Raw genomic sequence first — 22,116 nt, 5'->3', positions numbered from 1 at the left:
CAGGTCAGGGAGAGCTACTGTAGAAGGCCCTGGAGGCATTGTCACCATCGTTTTGCTCACTGGAGTTTCCCCTAACACCAGTCTCTGTCTTGCAAGCCAACCGAGTGCATGCTACTCTTACTGCAGACCAAGAGAAGGCTAGAGTTTTGATTCTGACAAATGTCCTTACTGTCAACCAGAGGATCTCACACACTCACCTGCTCAGCCAGCCTGTGTGGAATGGACGGGAACGACATAAAAACCAATGCAGAGTAAATAACAAAGCCTCCAGAAAAGCCAAGAAAACCAAATCTTGCTGATAGCATTAAGACCTAGAGAGGAGTGTGCCTACAAAAAAAGACTCATTTGAAATCAGAAACAAGAGGGAGACAAATCGTCTCTGACCAGTGGATTCATAAACACTGCTTTACCTTAGAGGTATCTCCTTAGGACAAAGCCCCAAAGAGAAAAAAAATGCTGCTCAGATAAAATCCAATGTTCTTATTTCATTTCATTTTGCCATCTTGCTTTCCCAGATATTTTCTATCCAATTTGATTGAAAAAGGAAAGTTTCATCTTCACACAAAAAGTATGAGGAAGAGGAGGAGGAGGAAGAGGAGAGAAGGAAGGAGGGAAGGAAAGAGGGAGGGAGAGAAGGAAGGAAGGAAGGAAGGAAGGAAGGAAGGAAGGAAGGAAGGAAGGAAGGAAGGAAAGAAGTGGTCCCCATCTTTAATGGTTCAATTTGCAGTCACTGACTTCATGGTGCTGTGAAAGGGACATGTGTACAGCAATAGAAACCATCATTTGAAGTTTGAATGTCTCCTTTTTCTGGGACAGAGATCTGGCATGGACACCCTCTGACAATGGCAGGCAGGAGCAGAGGGCAACAGGTCTCAGGCAGCTGCAATGTTCACACAGTACTATAGTACACTGTGTTGTCTCTATGCTTCTAGATAGATATTTAATCCGTTACATGAGTCTGTCAATATTTTATAATAAATCAGGCTTTGTGTTAGATGAGTTTGGCCATGTTTAGGCTAGTGTGAGTGTTCAGGGCATGCTTAGCAAGCTATGTGCATTTATGACACTCAGCACATTAGATTTAGTGAATGCATTTCTACTTAGAATATTTTCACATTGCATTGGGTCCCTCAGGACTTAACGCTGCTGTACATCAAGGAGAATCTGTACAATATATGGATATGGCCACAGGCTTTGATAATTTAAATTATAGTTATAGTGGGAACATAAAATCCCTGAAATCAATGGCTGGAGAAATGGCTCAGTGGCTGAGTCCTGGCTGCTTTTTCCACTCCCTGATTTGGTTCCCAACACCCACACGGCAGCTCACAACCATTTGTAACTCCAGTCCCTAGGACCTGATGTCCTTCTCTGGTCTTTTTGGATACCAGGCATCATACCAGCTATGGTGAATAGACATGCAAACAAAACATCCATACATATATACTTAAATTTAAAGGAAATTTTAAATGCATGAAATCAAATATTTCTAGTTTGTAAATTAGCAATCCCTTGGCTGATTAGAGAATGGGTGTAATTATGGCAAAATAATTTTTACCTGGGTGACAATCTGAGGAGCCCAAAATTCCAAAGTTCTAAAATACACTGGATTTTCTGCTTTTTGTTTTCTGTGCTATGCCAGAAAAGGGGGAGGGGTTGTCCTTTGCTTTTATTGGATACTTTTAAAGTATTGCCACTTTAATATAGCAACAGACTAGATAAAGATAAAGAAGTTGGATGCCCAATGTTTCATTCATGAAATTTTTATTAGTAATTATAGTAATTTCACAAAACATGTGGTTCTACTTCTGGTCATGATGCTGTGCAGGTGCTGTGCAGTCTTTGTATCTTTATATATCTTTCTATAGACTATAGAAAATCAGGCCAAATATATGGAATGACAGTTTTGAAGATATCACAATAGGCCATGCAGACATGTGATTCTCAAGATAAACAAATGAAATCAGCACTAAAGATTGCCCCAGTTTGCAGCTGAGAAGCCAGTTTCAGGCTGCAGTGTGAGGAGGGCAGATCCCTAGAGAGCCAAGTGGTGTCACTGAGTTAGACTAAGAGTTTCCAGAGCCAGAGAGAGGAACTGGATAGATAAAAGGCCCTGAACATGACGGGGGGGGGGGGTACTCCTGAATATTTGGTTGAGATTTCCTCTGTACATGTATGAAAAGAAACTATTCAAGTCCCGAAGTAGCATTATTCCGTTAGAGACTGAATGTGTCTTTGAAAAATTCATGTTAAAGGCCTACCCAACTGCAATGTATCTGCATTTGGAATAAGAAAGTAATTAGGTTAAATGAGATGATAATGATGCAGCTCTCACCCTCTAGAATCACTGTCATTACAAGGACTAGGAGAGCCCTCCTAATGCAGTTTGTCCATATAATATGGAAAAGCCATGTGAGGACAAAGCACAAAGATGGCACAAAGCCAGAAAGAGAGCCTTTGCCCTAGGACTTCTGTTTTCCAGAACTCTGAGAAATACTTTTCTACTATTTAAGTCATCCAGTGGGTGACATTTTGTCATGCCAGCAGTAAACAGATTAATATAGCAGTACTCAAGACAGTTCATGGAGGTAGCACAGGATCAGGGCTGGTTCATGGTCTCCCCACCCATCATGGTGTTTAAGGCACAGAGCACTGGGTAGTGATGGGTCTAACTTGTCTTATGCCTCTGTCGTCTTTCCTCTGAGACTTAAGACTGAGCTTGAAAGGGTCAGCTGTCCTAATTCTCAGCATTCAGAAAGTATCAGTTATGAATAGAATTAGGAAAATATGTTTCCATAATAAGGACAAAAACCCTTAGATGTTAAGCAGCCATATTGTGGAGATTTCATGACATCCTAGTGCTATGGCTATTTGAACAAGATCAGAACAATGACCACACCAGTTGCTGTTCCAACATGGATGGGGACTCTTGAGACCCCACCCCTGGATAAAGAGAAACAGGCTTCTTATGTCCATGCTTCTACGAAGGCAGCAGGGACAGGCTGTGGGCGCAGGTGAAGGTGGAGCTCTGCATGCCTGACTGACCTTGCTGCCCTCGCTGCCTCTTGCTCTGCGCCTCTTTCTGTTTAGCTATCAGATGTCTTCACATAGTGTTCTCACCATGTAACAGATGAAGAAACTCCACAAATAAGTTACACCCAAGAGCAGCAAGTACAGAAGAGCGGGCACAGCACACCACACCACCTTAGAAAGACAGGAAGCTGGAAAATATACATGTCTGCTTGCTTTCCAAAGATACACAAGTTACAGAAAATGAAGGAATGTATGGAAATGTGTCCAAGAGAAGCTCTCTCCTCCTTTTTAATAGCCCTGAGTTTTGGTCTACATAAATAGCTCCCGTATTTAAAAGTATTTAAATTGAAGCAAAATGATGGAGGGAAGTAAAGCAGAACATGGGGCTGCAAACACTATAGCCAACTGATAACATGTATCTGGGAAAAAATGATTATTTCAAGTAACTGAAGTTCACCAGAGGTGAGCTAGAAATTTACATGAACATTAAAGTTGAAAAAACAAGCAACAGAATTATGGTGCAATGTAAGCACAGTGGAAAAGCCCTGACCAAAGGTCTTTTGTCCCACTTGACTCTTTTTTAAAATTTATTTATCTATTCACTTTATAACCCAATATTAGCCCTTCCTCTTCTTCCAGTACCCCCTCATGTAAGTCTCCCCTATTCCACCTTCACTTTCTCCTTTAAGCAGGGGAAGCCCCCCTCTGAGTGTCACCCCACCACCACCTAACACTCCCCCATACACATACATCAAGTCACTGCAGGACTAGGTGCATCCTCTCCCACTAAGGCCAGACAAGGTGGTCCATTTAGGGGCACTGGATCCACATGCAGTCAGGCGACAGGTTCAGGGACAGCCCCAGCTCCAGTTATGGAGAATCATCATGAAGACCAAGCTGTTCATGTGCTACTGAAGTGCAGGGGCCTAGGTCTAGCCTGTGCTTGCTCTTTGGTTGGTGATTGAATCTCTCAAAGCCCCCAAGGGTCTGGGTTATTTGACTTTGTTAGTTTTCCTGTGGAGTCCCTGTCCTGCTCGGGTCCCTCAATCCTTCTCCCAACTCTTCTGTAAGACTCCTGAGTTCCATCTAATGTTTGGGTCTCTGCATCTTTTTCCATTGGCTGCTGTGTGGAGCCTCTCAGAGGACAGTTATGCCAGGCTCCTGTTTGCAAGTATAACAGAGTATCATTAATAGTGTCGGGGACTGGTTCTTGCCTATGAGATGGGTCTCAATTTGTGGCAGTCATTAGTTGGCCATTCCCTTAGTCTCTGCTCCATCTTTGTTCCTGCACATCTTGTAGGCAGGACACATTTTGGGTTGAAGATTTTGTAGGTGGGTTGCATCCTTAGCCCTCCACTGGGAGTCCTGCCTGCCTATAGGAAGTGGCCCTACCTGACTCTTTTAGGACAAAGATCTTCCTTTACAACTCCTTTGTTGTTGTTGTTGTTTGGTTGTTTTGTTTTGTTGTTTTGTTTTTTGAGACAGGGTTTCTCTGTATAGCCCTGGCTGTCCTGGAACTCACTCTGAAGACCGGGGCTGGCCTTGAACTCAGAAATCTGCCTGCCCCTGTCTCCCAAGTGCTAGGATTAAAGGCGTGCGCTACCACGCCCGGCCCTTTACAACTCTTGCTTTTCTGTGTAAATCAAAAATGTATCAGTAAATAGCAACATGGGCTGTCATTTTGATGACCATTTGCTAAATAAAGAATTTGTCATAGCATGGTGCCAATGCAAATATTGAAAAGGTATTTAATTAATCTAATGAGCTGATTGGCACAGTGTAGAGGAGATTCCGGAGGCTCTTGCTGTGCTGACTCAGCATGAATTTGAGCTGCAGTCATTAGTTAATTTCTTGTACTCAAGACAGAATCTTCATAAGAACCAATAAAAGATGAGTGTTTAATTTTCAGTGTTGGGCATTTGGGGTAAAGGGGCTATAATTTCATGTTTTTAAAAAAGCCCTTTGGGGGACATCAGTGGATACAAATAATATGTAGTTGTTGAAAAACAATCTTAAATGGAAAATAACTGCTTATAAACTAGATACTTGATCAAGTTATTGTATATATTTGGTGACTGCAAACAAAGCATGGTAAATCCTAACTCACGTCTGTCCAGTGCTATTCAAGCAAATGGCAGAAAGCTTGCTTATACTTGAGTCAAAAGGACCAGAAGATTTTTAACCTGGCATTGTTTGTTGTTATCAGACATAAATGATTGTTTCTTTTTCAAGACAGGGTTTCTCTGTGTAGCCTTTGCTGTCCTGGAACTCACTCTGCAGACCAGATTGTCCTCGAACTCAGAGGTCCATGTGCCTTTGCCTCCTGAGTCCTGGGATTAAAGGTGTGTGCCACCACTACCCAGATAGATTTGAACATTTTACTTTCCAAATGTTTGAATAAAGTTAATTAGCATTGAACAACGTATTTTTTTTCTATTTTTGATATTTTAAAAGACATTTGACTGAGCCAATCATAGTAGCACATGACTTGAATCCCATCATTTGGGAGACAGAGGCAGGAGGATTGCTATCTGAGGTCAGCCTGGTCTGCACAGTGAGTTACAGGACCACAAGAGCTACACAGTGAGAGCCTGCCTTTAAAAAAAAAAAAAAAGACATTTGACTTTTTAGAGCAAAAATAAAACTAACATATTGTGGATTTGATCTATATGTAAAAAATACAATGATAGTTACAACATAAAGGTAAAGAGAACTGAATGGACACTGCACTGTTAAAGGTCATGTGTTGTGCCCATTCAGGCAGCATTCGTGAGCCCCAAAAGACTACCAAGGAGCCGATTCTGATGCAATTGCACTTGGGTCTTTATTCAGTTTCGAGTTTCAGCTTACTGCCTTCACTGATGCAATGGGACAGGAGGGTGAAGCCCCGTGGCCAGTTTCAAGCAGCGTTTATAGAGTCAGGCAAACAAGCAAGGGGGTTCAGCTTGGCACATATCTGATTGGGGCACTATTGTGGAATGTGCTGCCCTTTAGAATGATTGGCTGGTGCTGGGAGCCAAATCATAAACTACCATGAGTAAATATCTTTAGTACAACTGTAACTTCAGCTTTCCTCCTGATTGGTGGTTGTTAGGGAGTGACCTGGAAACTAATGCTAGGTGCAGGCTTATTGGTTATCTCGAGTTCAACCATAGGTCAGGTTCTCTGAGATGTAACCTGAACCCAAGATGGAGTCGGTCTGGTCTCTCACATGTACAATATAAATTATAAAATACTATTTGGAATAAAATAAAGATAATTCAATATATAAATGTGCATGCTATGAATATATAAAAGTACATATTTCATATATCCTATATGCATATCCACATATATTGTTAAACCCTAGAGTAGCCACTGAAAAAATAAAATCAAGAGATGCAATTGATAAGAAGACCATGGAAATATAACAGGATTAGAAATATTAGTCTAGGGGCTAGACACATGGCTCAGTGGTCAAGAGCACCTACAGCTCTTCCAGAGGATATAAGTTTGGTTCCAGCACCCACATCAGGTAGCTCACAACCATGTGTAATTCCAACTTCAAGGGATCTGAGGCTTCTAGCCACCAAGGGCACCAAGGTTATATAAATATGCCTACATGCACACACACACACATACACACACACACACACACATACACACACCCTCTACATACTTTAAAATAAAAAATTAAAATGGTCCAAACTAAAAGGGGAATTGCAAAATTAGAATCTGTAATGGTTAATGCATATGCATATGAGATTGTTGCTTGTATGCATACGAGATTGAATTAAGACACTTCTGGGTATGTGACTATAGGACATTTCCAGAGAAGATTGGCTCATGGGCAAGTGATCTCTTAACAAATTTATAATATGATGGTATTACTGGGAGGGATAAAAGTAGGAGATGGGTTCAGATTGAGGAAACAGGTCACTGTACCAGGGTCTGTCTCTCTCTCTCTCTCTCTCTCTCTCTCTCTCTCTCTCTCTCTCTCTCCCCTTCCTGGCCATCATGACATGAACCACTCCATTCTGCTATGACTGGTGTCATGAGCCAACCTGAGCCAAAGTCAATGTTTTCTTCCATTTGGTGTTTTCACAGGAATTCTGAAATAATTACATAAAAGAAACTTTAGTAAACCAATAGTAAAACTGTAGCAGGATAGAGTAAATTGAATCATGCCGATGGTTATGTTAAATGTGGACGGCCTAAATACTCTCTAAAAAGGCAGAGTGCTAGATTAGACTTTTACCAAGGTGCCACCTTATAGGGTTGGAGAGATGGCTCAGCAGTTCAGAGTACTGGCTACTCTTCCAGAGAATCTGGTTTCGATTTCCAGTACTTACATGGTGGCTCACAATTGTACTCTATTTCCAGAAGATCTGATGTCCTCTTTTGGCTTCCCAGGTCAGCAGGCATGCAAATGGTACATAGATGTACATGCAGGCAAAACATCTGTGGTGGCTTGAATGAGATGTCCCAATAAGTCTTGGGGACACTTTGAATAATGAATCCCCAGTTGGTGGCCGTTTGGGGAAGACTAGGAGGAGGCCTGGCCTGGCCAGAGGAAGTATGTCATGGCGGGGGCGGGGGCGGGGGTGGCAAGCTTTGAGGCTTCAAAAGATGAGTGCCATTTCAAGTTAGTGCTCTCTGCTTCCTGCATGTGGTTCAAAGTATAAGCTCTCCCCTGCCGTTCCACCACCATGTCTGCCGCCGCCTGCTGCCGCACTGTGAGGTTGATGGAGTCTTAGACCTCTGGAACCACAAGCCTGACAAGTCTTTTCTTTTTTTTTTTTTTTTTTTTGGTTTTTCGAGACAGGGTTTCTCTGTATAGCCCTGGCTGTCCTGGAACTCACTCTGTAGACCAGGCTGGCCTCGAACTCAGAAATCCGCCTGCCTCTGCCTCCCGAGTGCTGGGATTAAAGGCGTGCGCCACCACGCCCGGCGCCTGACAAGTCTTATGTAGGGCTGGCTTTTGGGTTCCTGTTTGGATTTAGAGAATGACACTCCTTTTTCAAAACAAAAAGTAATAGCCCTCCAAGCTAAAACAGCTTGTACAATCAATGAAGCTTACATTGAACTACTTACCGTCTACAGGTCTAGAATTTTGCATGCTAGGCAGACAGTGTCTACATAATCAACTGCTGCCCCCTCCCCCCAGCAACAATAAAGACTTTGGACATTGGATCCTTAACTTCCCTACCAAGATAGGTAGGTGCCTTGCTGGTAGCTAGAGAAATCATGAGTATCTGAACACTTTATTTTGCTTTGTATCTTTTTATTATGCACTAGACCCATAAATACAACTATGCTAAACCCTGTGCCTCTACATGAATCCTGGAACCTGGGAGTTGTCTTGGAGGCTACATCTTTACGTTAGGAGAAGGGTAGTCATCAAACTGTAAGCTAATGAATTATAAAGCAATGAATTCCAGTCAGTGCTGGGGAGATACCTGGTTTCTCACACATACATCCCATGAAGAAATCTACAGATCAGTGAAGGAGAGAGCGTCCTCTGCTCTCCTGGTCCTTCGCCCATGTTCATTATTTCCAACTCACGAAATTACAAATGTACTGCTCTTATAAATTTTTTAAAAGTTATAACAAAAAGTCCTTGTACAGATGGCAGAGCATAGGAAAAATCTGTCTATTTGAGAGCAAAAGTGAATAGAAGGAAAATATTCCTAAGCTTATTTCTGAGCTAAAGTCCGTGACTCCCCATTCCTGATAGTAGATACAACTCAGAGCCAGTGAAGGCAGCGTGTATACGTATATATGTATCTCTGGGGACAGCAATGGCCTCCTGCATCACATCCTTGCCCAGCACCAACACCGCAGCCTCTCTTCACTTCATGTCTTTACCTTAGACTGATAGCAAGTCTGCTTTTGAAAACTACATTTATTGATTTATTTTAAGGCAGGGTTGTGTGCTACAGCCCTGTGTGAAGAACTACAGGAGTAGGTTCCCTGTTCCCACCACACTGATACTGGAGATTACACTCAGGTCACCAGGCAAACGCCTTATACCCGGAGCCATGGAGATACTCCATTGCCCTGAACTTGCATGAACTATAAGTCATTGTCTTCCTTTGGATCTTGGGATGGTGTTTAAAAATATTTGAGTAATTGCCTTGATTTTCTGAAACCATAGAAAACCAGGAAAGATGTTGTAAACTCACATGAACACACAGAACTATCTAGCTCACCCATCTGAAGTTGCCATTACAGATTTTTAAAATGAAAGGTGAAGATGGGAATCACATAACCCCACTCCCCTTTTCTTTATAGTTTCCACCAGGAATCTTTTTGTCTCCTTCATCCAGATGACCTCTTGAATTCAGCCAAACCAGATTCCTCCTAACTCAGGTCAGTCTTTCTGGGTCTCCAGGACTAGATCTGGCCCAGTTATAGTTCTTAGATCCTGGTCCTCTCTAGGGTTGCAGGAGGCAACCGTATATTTAGAACACCACTGTCTGCCTACCACCCTCCCCTGACCTCCGGAACCTCTCTTCATCCGATCGCTCATTTACTTCCTAATGCTTTCATCCATCAGAAATTCAGTCTGTATTTGTTGAAGAGGTGATTCATTTTTCATTCAAATCAACGCAGTGGCTACAGTTTCCACCAGTAAGATTGAATTGAAAGTCAGTGGGATGGCTCAGCCCAGTAAAGGCACCTGCCACTGATCCTAATCAGTATCTGGAACCCATACTGTAGAAACAAAACTGACTCCTGTATGTTCTCTGCCTGGACAGAATGGTACACATGTCCCTCCCCCGCAGTAATTAAATATAATTTTTAAAAAGATTCAGTTGAACATGACACAGCAACATAACTTAGCTAAGACAATTCTCAACTATCTGAAAGTGGGAAAAAAAATAACTCAACCATCTGCTAATAATGCCAAAGTCAGTGAATTGACTTTGCCCGGCATTTGAAGATTCCAGCCGCCGGTGGTGCAATGAAAGCTATGAGCTACAATATGAGTAACAATGCGCTCTCGCAGAATTAGGTGGGAACTCTGGGCAAAGGTTTATGTGAAGTAGAATATATAGGAGGTAGTAGAACCTTAGTTTGGCTTATCCAAGCCTTTGAGCCTGTGATGTGTCATTTTAGGACATGATAATGTTGAGAGATGCTGGACAGAATCTGGGTATGCTGGGAAACTGTTTAGTCAGATTGGGAACGATAGAGAATCATCTTCAGAAAGGAAATCAATACAAAGCCTGTAGCATATAACTTTGTTTATGCTTGATCACATTTAGTGTTAAAGCAACCCCCCCGGGGGGACAGTTGTCTTTGACAACTCCAATCTTCAAAGATGGAAACTGAGGCTCACAGTGAGACCGAGGTAATGTGGTTATGAAGGAGTGGAGCTAGAATCCCAGCCAAGGTCAGGTCAGCACACCAGCTCCAGAGCATCCCATGGTCTCCCACAACTGGGGATTGCTTGTCAGACTTTGTCCATCACTGCAGCTACTCCATCCAGCTTCGTCTCCCATCGCTCCCATGTTACGGGTTCTGAGGTACACCTTTTACTCTGAGCCACGAATGCTTTGAGCACACACTGTCTTTTATTACATTTATTACATTCCTTTCTTTCTTTGAGTGTGAGTGCTGAACCATGAGTACCATAGCGTACCCATGAAGGTCAGAGGATAGATAGGGGACCTGGTTCTCTTCTTCTACCATGTGGCTTCCACTGCAGGTTGAGCCCATGTGATCAGGCTTAGTGATAAGTATCCTTCCTACTGAGCCATCTTTCTGGCCAAATAGCAAAGTTTCCAACAAGAAGTGAAAGTTTTTTTTTTTTTTAATTGATAGGGCGTTGCCTTCCTGAAAAGTTCAGCACATATTAAATTTCTTCAAATGCTCCTCTCTGCTCAGCCAGACACAATGCTAGTAAGGCAGACAGTTCCATATTCCCTCATTGATTTCTGATAGGACCTTCTAAAGCTCTGTGGAACTTGGTGTGATTCTTCTTTTGCCAGTTGCTCCACAGCTATTGTCTAGGGTCCTTGTTCCACTCTCCTAAGAGCCAGTGTTATATTCCCAGTTGGAAATAACCACAACAAACTCTCTCCCCACAGGCTGAGTTCACAACCTTCCTGCTAATGTGTCCCAGGCACAATGCAGCATCACCTACAAATACTGTCTAGCAATTTACTGATTTTTCCTAATAGTTAACACCTTTCCCGGTGTCACCAGGCTGGGTGCTCTGGAAACAAGGCTGTGAACAAGATCATCAATGGTTCCTGACCCCAAAGAGCAAAGGATCTAATAAACGAGACAGACGACAATCTCAGATACATTGATAAACCACGCCAAGGGCCATGGAAGAAAGGCTTGCTACTGAGAAATGGAGTAGCACTCGACTCTGGTGTAAAAGGCATCACTGGCAAAGGCTCTCAGGACCAATCACCCATGACTCCAGCTGAAGGCTGTTGGGTGGCAGTGGGGTGGGGGTGGGGAGGAATCACTCTGCTCTCCCATGATTTCTAACCAGCTGAAACTCTCTGAACTCAAGTCGATGTAGTTCCAAGGGCCATTAACTCCAGATAAGAAATGAATGGGTACTTTTCTAAAAGAAGATAAAGAAGCAAAGTACAAAAAAGAAGACGTTCTTCATGAAAATCAAAAGCAGAACTACATTGAGTACTGCTCAGCAGAACAGCTACAATAAACAAATAACCAAAGTAAGCATGAGCCGTGGTATGTAGGAATCAGAACTTTGTGCATTGCCAATGGGACTTCAAAATGACTTAGCCATGGTAGGGGAAAAAAAAAACATTAAAAAGGGTAAAAAAAAAAATCAATGTAAGATCATTGTATGATCCAACAATAATACTTCTAAGTGTATGCTCAAATTGAAAACAGGTACACAAACCCTACTCCAGAGTGTTCATTGTAGCACTATTCAATAGTCAGAAGCCTCAAATACCGAAATGCTGTCTGTCAGCAGATGGATGGGTGGATGGGTCGATACATTGTGGTTGAGACACACCATGGAGTGTTAGTCAGTCATAAGAAGAAAGCAGTTCTATGTTTTTGTTTTCATGAGGCAGTATCTCAATGCATAGAGCAGACTGGCTTAATATTTGCAGCCCCCACCCAACCCCCGGCCTCCAGAGGTTTGATTATAGGATTCTATCACTATTCCAGCTAGGAATCCAGTTTCAATATGTGTCCCAATAGATGTGACTCTGGAGACTACTGTGCTACGTGAAAGAATTCAGACACAGAAGAGCAATCCCATACTGAATAGTTCCATTTCTGTGGATGTCTAGAAGAGTTAAGTCTCTAGGAAGGAAAATGAGATGGGGATTGACAGTGGCTGAGGGTAAGAGGAAAGGGGGGAATCGCCTATCCCATATTGGGATTTTACTTCAAGATGCTGCAGTGTCTTGAAACCTGGAAGAAGCTGTGACTGCTACAACGTTATGAACGCATCAAGTACCACCGAGGGCTGGGGGGATGGCTCTGTGTAAAGGCACTTGTCGCCAAGCATGACAGTCTAAGTTCAATAGCTGGGACTCAACGTGATAGGAGAGAACTGACTCCTACATGCATGAGGTGGCATGTGTGCACACACATACATGCACAGAAGTAAGTAAAGTGTAATAAAAATGCCAGAGTTCACTTTAAAATGTTTATACTGTAAGCTTTATAGAGATGTTGTTTTAAATGGATAGACATAGCCTCTTGCCTTCTGAAGCCTTTTCTTCTCTTTCTGTAGTCAGGGATGGTTCTCTCTCTTGGGTTTGTATTCATACACTCTGCAAGCAACCCAGGTTGTTTATTCATTTCCTCCTAATAGAAAGGGATGCACGTTACTCACCAGACACCTCACGTGAACACTTGGAATGATGGGGAAACGCCTCTCTCATGCTCAGAGCCTATGTGAACATCCATGAGTGAGGTGTCTAGTCTATGGAGTGTCCTGGAAAAGGACGGTACTCTCCCCTCTAAGTCCCACAGTCTAGAAGGTACCAGAGGGGAGAGATGGGGCATGGTGGGGAACGCCACAACACCATGAGAACAGGGGATGGGGTGGGATTGGAAGGAGCCCGACTGTGGGGTGTGATGGGGAAGACCCCTAAGGCCAACCTTATAGGAATGTTCACGGCTCTGTTAGGAAGATTTCCAGCATGGGCAGATTTGCTTTCTTTTTGTTTGAACAAGGAACTCACTTAGGTACACGTGAAATTTTCAAGTTGAAGGAGTTAATCCGTCCATTTCCCCCATGGAGTTGGGGGGACTGTGATCTTTGTGGTTATGAGGGAGGAGGAAGGGATGAGACCAAGAGAGAGCAAGCATATCTCAGTTTTTTTAAGAAAATAGCTCAGACCAGAATCCAGTTTAGTCTCCATTTTCTAGGTCAGGGTACACTGTAAACACCAGAAACCACACTATTTTGAACAGAAAGGGATTTGGTACAAGGATGTGTGCTTTTAAAAAGCACTGGAAGGTTCCAGGCGCAGACCTCCGGTTGGGTGGAGAGAAACTACGAATACAGCTGTGTGGAGCTGGCACTGCAGGATGGGAGGAGGAGGGACACCCACAAACTGTGCGAGACACGCTGCCTACGCGCAGCACTCAAGGGAGCCAAGAACCAGAGGAGACATTTGAGCTCACACACACCAATAGGTGGTTTTTAAAACAAATGTTTTTTTTATATACTTTATTGATTGATAGATTGATTGGCTGACTGACTGACTGACTGACTGACTGACTGACTGACGGATTTAGTGTGTGTACACAAGAACCTCTCTGCTCATGTGGAGGGCAGGGGATAACTTACAGCAGTCGCCTTTTTCCTTTCCTTCTACTGTATATAGGTTTTCCAAGACCACACTCAGGTTTTCAGGCTTGATACCAAGCCCTTTAACCACAAACCATCTTGCTGGCTCCCAAAGAGTAGTTTTTGGCCCCCAAGCAAAACAACAAAAAGGGTAAAGGAGCCTCCTATGTCCTGACATTGCAGAAAATGTTTGGAACTGTATTGTCTAGGGCAGACTCCAGCATAGCCTCTGTATCATTTGCCAGCAGAAGAAACAGAAGGTGGTGGGCATCTGAATTTAATAGGCATCTGAGTTTAAAAGGGAGTGACCGGCATCCAAAAATTGAGCTGCAAGGGATCATAGAAACATTAACTTAAAACAAAAGAGAGAAGGAGAAAGAGAGAGAGAGAGAGAGAGAGAGATCATGTGTTCCACTAAACTCCATTTGGAGGTTAAAAGACCACTTTTGAGAACTGATATTCTACTACATGAATCTCAGGGCTTGAACTCAAGTCATCAGGCTTGGCAACAGACTCCTTTACACACTGAGTCATCTTGACAACCCATAAAGTTTATAACCTTCTAGTCTTGTGTAGACAAATTGCAGCTAAAAGACAAAATAATGGAGTCGGCTCACCGTACTCTCCTCACTCAACTTTCTAGCAGGCTTCTCCCCACCCGCTCCTCTCCACACACCGATCTCCCTTTTCTTCCTTCTCCTCTTACTCCTTTTGCTATTGTGTTTGGTATTTTGTTTGTTTGTTTGTTTGTTTGCTTGCTTGCTTGCTTTTTGAGATAGGATGTCATAATGCAGCTCAGGTTGGCCTTAAACTCAAGATTCTCCTGCCTCTGCCTCCTAAGTGCTGAGATGACAGGCAAGTGTCACCACACCCAGCTCCTTGAAACCTTTTCTTCATGTTGAAAGTATTGTAAAACTGAGAGTAGATTAAGTTTGTACTTAAAAACATAGCCTCTCTGACTCTTACCCTTAAAGACCATATAAGTCCTGGAAGAGACTGCTCGCATCCTGGCCTAACACATTTGGAGGATTTTTGGAGCAGGAGGGAACTCACTTTGCCCTCATACAAAAACTAGGGAAAGACATGCTTGGAGAAGTCCTGGGAGTTCACTTTCAGCATTGAACACTCAGGACCAAATAATCCCCCATTTGTATAAATACTTGCTATTCTAAGAGGAAGCTCCTAAAATTATATTTTCATAGGCATTGAAAGAGTTTACCCACCACAGAGGTAGATGTGTAACTGAGCAGCCTTGTCATGCCTGGGGCAAGCTGCAAGTGCCCCTCCGATTTGCCCCCCTAATTTGCCAAACCATGGGACAACAAACCTACAATTGGAGCTGTATTTTTAAATCATCTGAGTTTTATGTGGCATTTTCCCCTCTGCACACAGTCTGGCCAAATACTGTTATTTTCACAGAGGAAATACACAGAGTGGGCTCAAAATTACTAGGCACATTTAAAGTCAGGAAGAGGCAGTGGGTTTTCTGGGGCCACCACCAAGCTGGACTCTGCTCAGTTGTCTCAGCCGCATGATGCCACAAAGTCTAGCACCTGGGACAGCCATGGCCTGACCTTGGAGTGGGGAGAAGGCTTCGTCTAGTCTTCCTGTGCAAATCTGTATGAGACCTTACCAGCCATTAGAAAATTGCCTGCTTGGGGTTGGGAATTAGGAGGGAGTCTGGTCCTGGATTCCATGTCAGAGAAAATGTCAGCTATGTTCTCGTTGCTTCCGTGGTAAAATGTTCTTACTCCACCCCCCAATGAAGCTCATGACATTTCATCTGTTCTAGAAATGACAGAAGACAGGTCCCTCTGGGATTCACGCGCCTCTGCTGGGATTTTCACACCGTTCGCCATGTTAACATGAAGCAACAGCTGGGTTGAAGAGAGCTGATAAAAATAGCAATGTAACTCTGCAAGCAAGCTGCACGAGGAAGGGGAGGGGAGAGTCAAGCCTGCACTGTGGGGTGGCAGAGATTTCTTTGCTTTTCTGACTCTAGACTTGCTCATTATAGAACCCCGATTTTTTCAGAAAGAGCCAAGCAAATTGATCTTCCATCTATATGTTTAGTAGGAGACTGAGAGAACAGTCAGGCTGTTTCACTCTTCTGCGGTGCCCTGATTTATAGGCAACTGGTCGACCCACTTGTTAGCCAGTAGATCAGATGCCTGGACTCTGTGGCCCCTGAGTGAGTGAGCTGAGCCAACTTTGGGGATTTGACTGTTTAAAGTTGCTGTGTGTCGATGCAGGAACTTCCCACAGTTTCCCTGTCTTTCCATTCATTAAAGTGAAGCTTGCAACTGAACATTCTGACATAACGTAGCTGAGATTTTTGGCAGCAGTACTAACCATACTCAAGAGTTTCCTCAGACTATGTTAAATTTTCATATCCTCAGGAATGCTTGCCACCTTTCTTTAATAACCTGAGCAAACACCCCTCTCAGGACTTCATTGTTCCCCACTGCACATAAGCGCCTTTTAGAAGTATGTTGGGTGTGTGTATTTATAGAATCCGGATGTATATAGGTGGGTTAGAATTTCACATCTTACAAAAACCAGCCATCTGCATGAACCTTATAGAAAAGCTGGTGAACCTTATAGAAAAGTTGGTGAAAATTGTGTGTGTGTGTGTTACATAAGACCATATTTTTCTCTCCCCTTAAACTATTTGGCCATTTTACCACAAAATTATATATTTTCAAAAAGCATATATTCATGAGCTCTCACCCGTGGGGTCTGAAAATAGATTTTTTTTTCATTCTTTAAGTCAATAAAGAACAGAAGAGTTTAAATGGAAAGGTGTCAAGATAGAGCTTCCTCTCTTCCTCCATAGTGGAAAACAGAGTCTTAAAATCTGCCTTTATTTAAAGTGAAAATTAGTTGGTTTACCTTTCTGGTTAGTTTGTTTTGTTTTTTTAATTGCCCTAAGACTCATTTTCGTAATTATGCGAAGCAAAAGGTGCCAATGCCAGTGGACAGTCAGAAGGAATTCATGCTTGTTGAGCGCCCACACAATGGGAAGCGTGTATGCTTCTTGGATGGCCAGTGGTCCAGTAAGTTCTTCCTTTCAAATGTGGTGGTTGTAGCCTGAATGACAGTGACTGGCAGCAGTTGCCGTTCCCTCAAACTTCCATAAACATTACATAACGTAACACAATGTGGCTAGCTGGAACCTTAACCCAGTTTATGACAGTTCAGAACCCAAGAAGCCCTACTCAAACTTGGTGATTGAACTGTGGCTGCAGTACTGTACCCCTCACCAACTATTCGGGCAAATACACAAAGGTAGGTAGGCTGAGGTCAGTGTAGCAATGTATTGTATTTCAAATCGACACTTTACAGCCTCTACTTCTGAATAGGGGAAGAAATGCTTGAAGAATTTACAAACTCAGCTCAGCTGATGCAGCTAAATGGGACTCAAATTCCTGCTTCCCCAGCTCTGTGGTTGACACAATAGCCAAATGCATGAGCTTGCATTTGTCACCTGAGTCTTTTGGACTCATCACGTCTCATGTCTCTGGGCAAATTAAAATTAAATGTGATTATTTCCATTGACTTCTTCCCTAAACACGTGTGGCACTAAAGAGGGGGGGGCTCCCAGATGGGATTTTGGAATCTGATTTCTTCAGCCAGTGATTTTTATAAATGTACCAGGCCCGACTTGCTTGCAGATCCAGATGCTAAAATTGTGTTGCAGCCGTTTGGGCAGCTTCTGAGGAAGTGGGGCTGCTTCCTGTGTGCGTTTGTCAAGGTGTCTGTGGCTTTAGTTCTTCCACACACCGAGGCCCACCTGGCCAGAGTGGGTGTCTCAGTTGAGTCAAGTCCAGTCCGGTTAGCAGGCAGAGATCACAGAGCCCAGAGAGCGGGGACATGTGGGCACCTTGGTTTCCTAGATAAAACACACACACACACAACCAAAAAAAACAAACGTGAGAAGTGTCAACTAGCAGCCAAGGCATCCACGACTCAGGAGGTTGGTGGGCAAAAGGATGTGTTTTAAACGAACCAAAGAAGTGTAAGGATAGAAAGACTGAGCCGGGCGTGGTGGCGCACGCCTTTAATCCCAGCACTCGGGAGGCAGAGGCAGGCGGATTTCTGAGTTCGAGGCCAGCCTGGTCTACAAAGTGAGTTCCAGGACAGCCAGAGCTACACAGAGAAACCCTGTCTCGAAAAAAACCACAAAAAAAAAAAAAAAAAAAAAAAAAAAAAGAAAAGAAAAGAAAGAAAGACTGAGAGAGAAGCAGCTGAGGGAGGAAACCATAGTTGTGCAGGGACGATCAAGCCCAATTACCCAGGACAGCAATACCATCCTCAGTTTAGCCAGGCTGTTCCTGTTCGTGGCTGAGGGTTGGAAGGAAAGCTTAACTAAACAAATCATAGCTAAAATAAGAGAAACCATCGCTTCATTCAGCCAAGCCACGAGGAAGACAGGTTGGCACCATCCACTGGGACAATGGAGCCCACAGAAGCTGAGAGCAACGCCTTTCCTGGACGGTCCTTCCTCCTTCTCCGCTCCCACCTGGGCCTCTCTTTGAGTGTGGGTTTCATTGTCTCAGACCACTCCACGCCCCATGTGGTAGCACTGTAGTTTCCAGATTAGAGTAGAACCCTCTTCCCCTCCTTAATTACCCCAGGTACCAACATTTCCAAAAGTCCAGGCAGGTGGAGCTAAAGTGATGAACCTCTTAAACCAACCCCTGTAGCCCGGGATAGATGAAGGGTTCTGTGATTGGTCCAGATGCGGGATGTGCCCACCTCCCAGCCAATCACTTTGTCCAAAAGGCAGGTAAGGTTTTGATGAGTCCACCTTTGACCATTTACTTATCAATGCAGGGAGAGCATTGAGAGTGCATGTTTTTCACAGGGTCCAGTGCATTTTGGGGTCCCTAGTACATGAAACAAGTGGAAGTCAGGCTTCCTGTCCATACACCATCACCATAGTCGGACAGTTGCTTCATCTATTAAGACTCAACTGGGAGCAGACAGGCTGTCTTTGTTGGCATTAGAATCTCTAGGATGGACCTGGAGGGCATCATCCTGAATGAGGTAACCCAATCACAAAAGAACTCACATGATATGTACTCACTGATAAGTGGATATTAGCCCAGAAACTGAGAATACCCAAGATATAAGATACAATTTGTGAAACTCATGAAACTCAAGAAGAACGAAGACCAAAGTGTGGACACTATGCCCCTTCTTAGAATTGGGAACAAAACACTCATGGAAGGAGTTACAGAGACAAAGTTTGGAGCTGAGACAAAAGGACTGACCATCTAGAGACTGCCATATCCGGGGATCCATCCCATAATCAGCCTCCAAACGCTGACATCATTGCATACACTAGCAAGATTTTGCTGAAAGGACCCTGATATAGCTGTCTCTTGTGAGACTATGCCGGGGCCTAGCAAACACAGAAGTGGATGCTCACAGTCAGCTATTGGATGGATCACAGGGCCCCCAAAGGAGGAGCTAGAGAAAGTACCCAAGGAGCTAAAGGGGTCTGCAACCTTATAGGTGGAACAACAATATGAACTAACCAGGACCCCCTGGAGCTCGTGTCTCTAGCTGCCTATGTATCAGAAGATAGCCTAGTCGGCCATCAGAGGAAAGAGAGGCCCATTGGTCGTGCAAACTTTATATGCCTCAGTATACCAGGGCCAAGAAGTGGGAGGGGAGGGGGAAGGGTATAGGGGACTTTTGGGATAGCACTGGAAATGTAAATGAAGAAAATACCTAATTAAAAAAAGAGAAAAAAAAAGAATCCCAAAGGGTAGTTACTGTTTCATGAAGCATATTAAATATACATAATTTGTTTGGCTTTGAATCATAGTATTTAATTCCATTAGAAATTTCAAATAATATTAAGCAAGGATGTAAAATAGTTGCTTTTTTTTTTTTTAATGTGGATGGATTAAAGACGTTGAGACACTGCATTTAAGGGAAAAATTCTCCAACTCCTTTGTCAGCAAGAGAATCCTTTCCAATTTGGACAGAGTTTGTCTTGCTCTCTTCAGGTGTCTCTAGGACACAAGGAAGAAACCGATCAGAGTGTCCAGGCCCATTCAGAGAGAGACAGGAGGGCGAGGGAGGAGGAGAAAGGGAGAGAGAGAGAGAGAGAGAGGTCAGAGCTCCTGTACTGAGGCTCTGCCCTGTATCAGGTGCATTGTGTGACCCCATTTCATCTTTTCTGGCAGCTCAGAGAAGGGCAACCACGTGGGCTATTTGTCACAGGTGCACAAGTCTTAAGATGAGTGTTTTGGCAACTTGCTTAGTCTCTCAGTCTACCACGTGGCTAACAGTGACTCTTGTCTGCATCAGTGTGGAGAGGGTTGAGGAGAGAGTGCCTGCAAGCTGAGAGCGAGGAAGACACTGCTCTCCTTTCTGAAACCGTGGGTTAGGATACAGGAGCAGTCTCTAAACCCAGCATCTGCTAGGGTTTGGTCCTGATGGAGCTTTAAAAACAACCAGCCTTTTTCCACTTCCTGCCTAAGGCTGCAGAAAATGGTGGGGGTGGCCAAGGACTGAGTGGCCACAGGCAACTCACGATGGCCAGAGCCACTTCACCCTCCCCATGAAATGGAGGCGAGAACATGAACCTGCTGGGGATTTGCTGAGGGACAGGGGAACAACCACTCCAGGTTTCTAACATAGTGCCTAACGGGCACTGGAGATGTGCGGGATCCGTGTAGCTAGTGTTACAAAGGGAGCCGAAACAGCTGCCAACTTATTTTTATTTATTTATTTATTTATTTATTTTTACCCTGAGCTTGTAGGCCTCGATTTGCTCAGCCTACTGGATGGCAGCCAAGCTAAATTAACACTCTTATCTTCTGGCCCCTGCAGCTGGCAGCCTCTCTGCAGGTCCTTCCAACATTCTCTTTAGGCTCAGCCATGAGTTGCCGGGAAGCCATCCCGAGCCATCTAAGCCTGCTTCTGCCCTGCACTCCTTCATCTACACACAGGCAAGACTTCCTGGGCTCTGCTCTAGGGCCAGATGAGGTCATGCTTTTGCACAGGAAAAGGAAGGTCACTGGGGTGGCCTAGCCCCTGACATAGTGGAAACCCGGCACAGATCATCAAAATGTTACCGGGTTTTGTCAGTGTGAACTCAGCTAGGTGCTTTAAGTTGTTAGGCAATCTAAGTCATGCCAGGGGATTCTGCCCCAGGGTTTTCTTAGACAACTTTCTGAAATTCTAAAGGGCCCGACAACCTCATAAGAACGAGATTAAAATGCCAGTTCTACCTGAGGAGCCCTGGAATGAGGCAGAGACCCAAAAGTTCTACTAAGGTTGTAGGTGACACTCCTTAGCGAGCTGCCAACCTCTCTTTTTTACCACGCAGCTGGGCTCTGAGACACCATCTCTCATGCATTAATCATGGCTCTTGTCACATGTCATGTTGTTGTGTTGTTGTTGTTGTTGTTGTACTGTTTTGTTCTGTCTTGTTTTATTGAGACAGGATCTCACATAGCTCACGTGGGCCTTGAGCGCACTATGTGGTCCAGGCTAGCTTCTAACACAAGATCCTCCTATCTTCAGCCTTCCAAATGCTGAGATGACAAGCGTATAACAGCATGCCCCACTTGTGTGAGTGCAGGCGTGTACACACACACACACACACACACACGCATGCAGGTGCTAGTAGATGTGTGTAGAGGCCATAGGTTGATATAGGTGTCTTCCTCCATCACACCTCTCCTTGTTTTTGTTTTTGTTGTTGTTTTTTGTTTGTTTTGGGTTTTTTGACAGTCTCTTGCTGAACTTGCTGCGCCCTGATTGGCTGGATCGACTGACCAGTAAGCTGTGGAGATCTACCTGTCTCCAACCACAGTCCTGCCCCAACCCTCCCTAACACCTTGATTCTGGCTGCCCAGTGCTGGGATTACAGGTGTTCCCAGCCATATCTGGTTTTTTTACATGGGTCCTGAAGATTCAAACTCAGTCCCCATGCCTGTCTGGCAAAGCACTTTGTCCACAGAGCCAGCCCTATAGTTCCTTGTTTAGCTTTTACTTACCTTAAAGTTTACTTTCCAAAAATGTGTATAATTTCCTTCCAAATAACCTGCCTTTAACTCAAATGTGTGTATATTGCCATGAAATCACAACGGTAATGTGTGCTTTCTGTTTTATTACACCTTAAGCATTTAAATGGAAAACATAGATTGTGATCATCTTTGTCTAGCACTCCTGTGGTATCATCTTGGGCTGAGATGATATATCACCTGCAAGGGGTTTGGGGGAACTCCATAGCCTGGACCGCCCCCACCTTGTTTTCTAAACTCTGTAACTTC

The sequence above is a fragment of the Mus caroli genome, unplaced genomic scaffold, assembly GCF_978045245.1.
Source record: "Mus caroli unplaced genomic scaffold, Mus_caroli_1 scaffold_8, whole genome shotgun sequence".
NCBI classification, from domain to species: domain Eukaryota; kingdom Metazoa; phylum Chordata; class Mammalia; order Rodentia; family Muridae; genus Mus; species Mus caroli.
This window is presented reverse-complemented; position numbering follows the sequence as displayed.